Genomic DNA, 7,146 nt, shown 5'->3' on the forward strand with positions numbered 1-7,146 from the left:
TATATGACACAGATAGTGTAACACAAATCATTAATTGTGCATACTACCCCTGTGTTGCCAAATTCCAAGGGTCAAATGAAAACCTACTATATGGACAAGAATTATCTGGTGAGTTTTCTTAGTCATCATGAGCATTATAGACATTCTAGCATGATAGTCAACCAGGCAGTCCTTGTTAGCTATCATTTCCATATAGACACTAATTAGTTATTACTATGTATACGTGTAGCTGTACTGAAACATGCATCACATTTAATTTACACCAAGGACAAGCAGTTTTTGAGCTCGGGCAACTACAACTACAAACAGATTGCTCACTAGCACGTGCACTAGTCCATGGCAAATGTAAAAGTGTGGGTCTTTTTCAACACATTTTGCATGCGTTTCTTTTCCCCACCACCCAGCTGGCCAACAGGAAGCAAATAAGTAATCAGCTGATCAGGTGCTGATGTTGAATAGCTTAGTGGATTACAATAAAACAGTGATGAAGCAAACAGAAAGTAGAATTTAAGACTGCCTAAAATAAGTGAAACTCCAGCTCAAACGTACATAATTACTACATTAGGGACAGATGTAGTTACTGTACTGCATTGAATGATTTTTATATTGTTAACAAATGTGGGACATCAATTTGGTCATAAACATGTCTATCAACAGGAAGTTGCAACTGCATGACTAATGACCAATTGAAAACAATATTACATACTTGATCATGAGTAATTATATAGATTAAATAAAAGGAGTAGTTCTGTTATTGTCCTATCCATTTCAGTTTTGAAACTGCTATAATGTACCATTGGTGCATCTACCTGGTCTACAGGTGTAACATGCAGGTATAGCTATACAGGTGTAACATGCAGGTATAGCTATACAGGTGTAACATACAGGTATAGCTATACAGGTGTTACATACAAGGTGTATCTATACGGGTGTTATATACAAGGTGTTATATACAAGGTATATCTATACAGGTGTTACATACAAGGTGTATCTATACAGGTGTTACATACAAGGTGTAATTATACAGGTGTTATATACAAGGTGTATCTATACAGGTGTTATATACAAGGTACAGTATATCTATACAAGTGTTATATACAAGGTGTATCTTTCCAGGTGTTACATACAAGGTGTATCTATACAGGTGTTATATACAAGTGTTATATACAAGGTGTTATATACAAGGTATATCTATAGAGGTGTTACATACAAGGTTTATCTATACAGGTGCTATATACAAGGTATATCTATACAGGTGTTATATACAAGATATATCTATACAGGTGTTATATAAAAAGGTATTTCTATACAGGTGTTATATACAAGGTGTATCTATACAGGTGTTATATACAAGGTGTATCTATACAGGTGTTACATACAAGGTATATCTACGCTGTCTAGAGCTCATGCTCCACACTGTCTAGACCTCATGCTCCACGCTGTCTAGAGCTCATGCTCCACACTGTCTAGACCTCATGCTCCACACTGTCTAGAGTTCATGCTCCACGCTGTCTAGAGCTCATGCTCCACACTGTCTAGACCTCATGCTCCACGCTGTCTAGAGCTCATGCTCCACACTGTCTAGACCTCATGCTCCACGCTGTCTAGAGCTCATGCTCCACGCTGTCTAGAGTTCACTTTCAGCTTTCATTTCTTCTCTGTTACATAATCTGTTTATATTTAAAGTGATGGTGCAGGACCTTATAAACAAAAGTACAGATAAATGACATATCATGTACACAAACCTACAGATATAGGATATGTATGTAAAATAAACCAATGATATCCGTTTTTGATACAGGTGGTGTTCCCTGCAAGAGTGAAGTTTATGTTCTACCAAAATATACAGGATATTCTAGTTAAGTTAAGTTTTTCCACAAAAATAAAAAAGAACCTGCTTCACCAGTGTATAACAATACGCTGGTTTGAATTGTATATGAGGATCAACAAATCCATTGAGAGCCTGTATATGTACGTCAACATAACAATTACCATTGGATATATATATATACTATATACATGTTTGTGAAACCTCAAGGAATTATTATTTGTGCCTACTTCAGTCATTGATAAACCATGTGATTGAGGGATATTTATTCATGCATTCTTTAGTCAATTTACATACCATTGTTATTGTCAGTCAGAGATTACAAACCTGCATCTTATACAAATAGGAGGTCCACAACTGTTTGTGTATTTAATATATATATACCACAATATATAATATTTTATATACACCGTTTTAAACATTATTCTTTGTTGTACAGGTACATTTTTTTTGTAGGGCATGGATATAATTTGTACCATTTTGTGTGAACATATATAAAGTATGTGCATGAATACAACATTTAATATATATACATGTAGCCCCCTTTTACAGTTTACATAGATATAAATAATACACACAACTTTAATCTGTACAGTTTTTGCAGGAGCACTAATATATATAACTACCTGCTTAGCCTCTATAGTTCCACCTGTGTGTATGTGGGTGCTATGGGGTTGTATTATAATATATATAACTACCTGCTCAGCCTCTATAGTTCCACCTGTGTGTATGTGGGTGCTGGGGTTGTATTATAATATATATAACTACCTGCTCAGCCTCTATAGTTCCACCTGTGTGTATGTGGGTGCTGGGGTTGTATTATAATATATATAACTACCTGCTCAGCCTCTATAGTTCCACATGTGTGTATGTGGGTGCTGGGGTTGTATTATAATATATATAACTACGTATACCTGCTCAGACTCTATAGTTCCACATGTGTGTATGTGGCTGCTGGGGCTGTATTATAATATATATAACTACCTGCTTAGCCTCTATAGTTCCACCTGTGTGTATGTGGGTTCTGGGGTTGTATTATAATATATATAACTACCTGCTCAGACTCTATAGTTCCACATGTGTGTATTTGGGTGCTGGGGTTGTATTATAATATATATAACTACCTGCTTAGACTCTATAGTTTCACCTGTGTGTATGTGGGTGCTGGGGTTGTATTATAATATATATAACTACCTGCTCAGACTATTTAGTTCCACACGTGTGTATGCGGGTGCTGGGGTTGTATTATAATATATATAACTACCTACTCAGACTATATAGTTCCACATGTGTGTATGAGGGTGCTGGGGTTGTATATATTATAATATGTATACCTACCTGCTCAGCCTCTATAGTTCCACCTGTGTGTATGTGGGTGCTGGGGTTGTATATATTATAATATGTATAACTACCTGCTCAGACTCTATAGTTCCACATGTGTGTATGTTGGTGCTGGGGTTGTATTATAATATATATAACTACCTGCTTAGCCTCTATAGTTCCACCTGTGTGTATGTGGGTGCTGGGGTTGTATTATAATATATATAACTACCTGCTCAGCCTCTATAGTTCCACATGTGTGTATGAGGGTGCTGGGGTTGTATTATAATATATATAACTACCTGCTCAGACTCTATAGTTCTACCTGTGTGTATGTGGGTGCTGTATTATAACTCCCAAGAGATTTTGAAGTTATATTGATTGATAACTTTGTACTACATATGTAACTAATGAAGGCGTTATATACTGGGCCTCATGTTTACAAGATTTACACGATATAAATAATTTATACCTGTGGTTGTTATCACAATCACCAGGTGATATTGTTAGTAAAATACTATGACAGAAGTTACATTTGAGAAGGGTTAAGTGCAATGAGTTCAGCTTTACAGGAATAAAGCATCACAGTATGTTTACATTGCTGAACACGTCTACACAAAAATATGTCTGCTTTTCATACACGTTCCTATCCTTCATACACATTAGACTTATCCATTATGAACCAGTAAGAGCCTACCATTTTGTGTTAGAGGGGTGGAAAATATATGCTGACCCAATTTTCCAATCTGGAGTTATCTGTAATAGCTGAAGCCCCTATATCAGGGAGATGGTTTTCACTAGATTTGATGGTTGTGCCATTAAGGTGTAGGTATTTGTGTGATGTAAGTTGCAGTGGTATTAATATTTTCCTACACTGGTGCCATATCTTAAAGGGCTTCCTCGGACTCAGCACTCCCTGTATTTAGAGGATGGGTGCACATGTATGCCGTGGGTTCCTCCGAGCCATAACTCCCTGAAATCAAGTGGGTTTCTTCAGGCAGATCTCCCAGAAATCAGGGGGTTTCCTCAGGCAGGTCTCTCTGAAATCAAGGGGTTTCCTAGGCAGGTCTCCCTGAAATCAGGGGGTTTCCTATGCAGGTCTCCCTGAAATCAGAGAGATCTGCCTGAGGAAACCCCTTGATATCAGAGAGACCTGCCTAGGAAACCCCTTGATTTAAGGGAGATCTGCCTGAGGAAACCCCTTGATATCAGAGAGACCTGCCTAGGAAACCCCTTGATTTAAGGGAGATCTGCCTGAGGAAACCCCTTGATTTCAGGGAGACCTGCCTAGGAAACCCCTTGATTTCAGGGAGACCTGTCTGAGGAAACCCTCTGATTTCAGGGAGATCTGCTTGAGGAAACCGCTCTCCCTAAAGTTTAGGGTTTTCCTCAGGCATGTCTCCCTGAAGTTAAGGGGATTCCTCAGGCAGGTCTTTCTGAAATCAACGGGTTTCCTCAGGCAGGTCTCCATCAAATCAACATGTTTCCTCAGGCAGGTCTCCATCAAATCAACATGTTTCCTCAGGCAGGTCTCCCTCAAATCAACAGGTTTCCTCAGGCAGGTCTCCCTCAAATCAACGGGTTTCCTCAGGCAGGTCTCCATCAAATCAACGGGTTTCCTCATGCAGGTCTTCATCAAATCAACGGGTTTCCTCAGGCAGGTCTCCCTCAAATCAACAGGTTTCCTCAGGCAGGTCTCCCTCAAATCAACAGGTTTCCTCAGGCAGGTCTCCCTCAAATCAACAGGTTTCCTCAGGCAGGTCTCCCTCAAATCAACGGGTTTCCTCAGGCAGGTCTCCATCAAATCAACGGGTTTCCTCATGCAGGTCTTCATCAAATCAACGGGTTTCCTCAGGCAGGTCTCCCTCAAATCAACAGGTTTCCTCAGGCAGGTCTCCCTCAAATCAACAGGTTTCCTCAGGCAGGTCTCCCTCAAATCAACAGGTTTCCTCAGGCAGGTCTCCATCAAATCAACAGGTTTCCTCAGGCAGGTCTCCATCAAATCAACGGGTTTCCTCAGGCAGGTCTCCATCAAATCAACGGGTTTCCTCAGGCAGCTCGCAGGTCTTCCAAAGAAATGTTCCTCTTGGATAACTTGTCGGGGCTAACTTCCTCAGGTGTAAATGGTTTGCTTATATATAGGAATAATGCTATGAAATCAGGCTGTAGGGGGTTTCATTAAGAACAACTATATAATGACCAGTTGTTCTAAATGTAGTTATCTTGATAATAGCTTTATGAACAAATTTGGTAATTTTGCATATATATATATATATATATATATATGTTAAGAGAAGTACATGTACATTAGTATTAATGGAAAAGTGGTATTTCTCTGGGTTACACCCAACTTAAACGGGAAAATGAACAGTTATAACACAAAATAATATAAAAGATTTAGTCATGCAGATCTACATAGTAAAGTTGCTGGTTACAAGTTAATAACGTGTGTCCTGATGAATGTGTCCACACCCGCTGTAGTCATTGTCAGTAATATATATAGGGCACAGTGTAGGAGGCTGTAGTCATTGTCAGTAATGTTCATGTATAGGGCACAGTGTAGGAGGCTGTAATCCTTGTCAGTAATATATAGGGCACTGTAGTGTAGGAGGCTGTAGTCCTTGTCAGTAATATATAGGGCACAGTGTAGGAGGCTGTAGTCCTTGTCAGTAATATATAGGGCACAGTGTAGGAGGCTGTAGTCCTTGTCAGTAATATATAGGGCACAGTGTAGGAGGCTGTAGTCCTTGTCAGTAATATATAGGGCACAGTGTAGGAGGCTGTAGTCCTTGTCAGTAATATATAGGGCACAGTGTAGGAGGCTGTAGTCCTTGTCAGTAATATATAGGGCACAGTGTAGGAGGCTGTAGTCCTTGTCAGTAATATATAGGGCACAGTGTAGGAGGCTGTAGTCCTTGTCAGTAATATATAGGGCACAGTGTAGGAGGCTGTAGTCCTTGTCAGTAATATATAGGGCACAGTGTAGGAGGCTGTAGTCCTTGTCAGTAATATATAGGGCACAGTGTAGGAGGCTGTAGTCCTTGTCAGTAATATATAGGGCACAGTGTAGGAGGCTGTAGTCCTTGTCAGTAATATATAGGGCACAGTGTAGGAGGCTGTAGTCCTTGTCAGTAATATATAGGGCACAGTGTAGGAGGCTGTAGTCCTTGTCAGTAATATATAGGGCACAGTGTAGGAGGCTGTAGTCCTTGTCAGTAATATATAGGGCACAGTGTAGGAGGCTGTAGTCCTTGTCAGTAATATATAGGGCACAGTGTAGGAGGCTGTAGTCCTTGTCAGTAATATATAGGGCACAGTGTAGGAGGCTGTAGTCCTTGTCAGTAATATATAGGGCACAGTGTAGGAGGCTGTAGTCCTTGTCAGTAATATATAGGGCACAGTGTAGGAGGCTGTAGTCCTTGTCAGTAATATATAGGGCACAGTGTAGGAGGCTGTAGTCCTTGTCAGTAATATATAGGGCACAGTGTAGGAGGCTGTAGTCCTTGTCAGTAATATATAGGGCACAGTGTAGGAGGCTGTAGTCCTTGTCAGTAATATATAGGGCACAGTGTAGGAGGCTGTAGTCCTTGTCAGTAATATATAGGGCACAGTGTAGGAGGCTGTAGTCCTTGTCAGTAATATATAGGGCACAGTGTAGGAGGCTGTAGTCCTTGTCAGTAATATATAGGGCACAGTGTAGGAGGCTGTAGTCCTTGTCAGTAATATATAGGGCACAGTGTAGGAGGCTGTAGTCCTTGTCAGTAATATATAGGGCACAGTGTAGGAGGCTGTAGTCCTTGTCAGTAATATATAGGGCACAGTGTAGGAGGCTGTAGTCCTTGTCAGTAATATATAGGGCACAGTGTAGGAGGCTGTAGTCCTTGTCAGTAATATATAGGGCACAGTGTAGGAGGCTGTAGTCCTTGTCAGTAATATATAGGGCACAGTGTAGGAGGCTGTAGTCCTTGTCAGTAATATATAGGGCACAGTGTAGGAGG

Source organism: Mizuhopecten yessoensis, unplaced genomic scaffold, assembly GCF_002113885.1.
Source record: "Mizuhopecten yessoensis strain PY_sf001 unplaced genomic scaffold, ASM211388v2 scaffold716187, whole genome shotgun sequence".
Taxonomy (NCBI): Eukaryota; Metazoa; Mollusca; class Bivalvia; order Pectinida; family Pectinidae; genus Mizuhopecten; species Mizuhopecten yessoensis.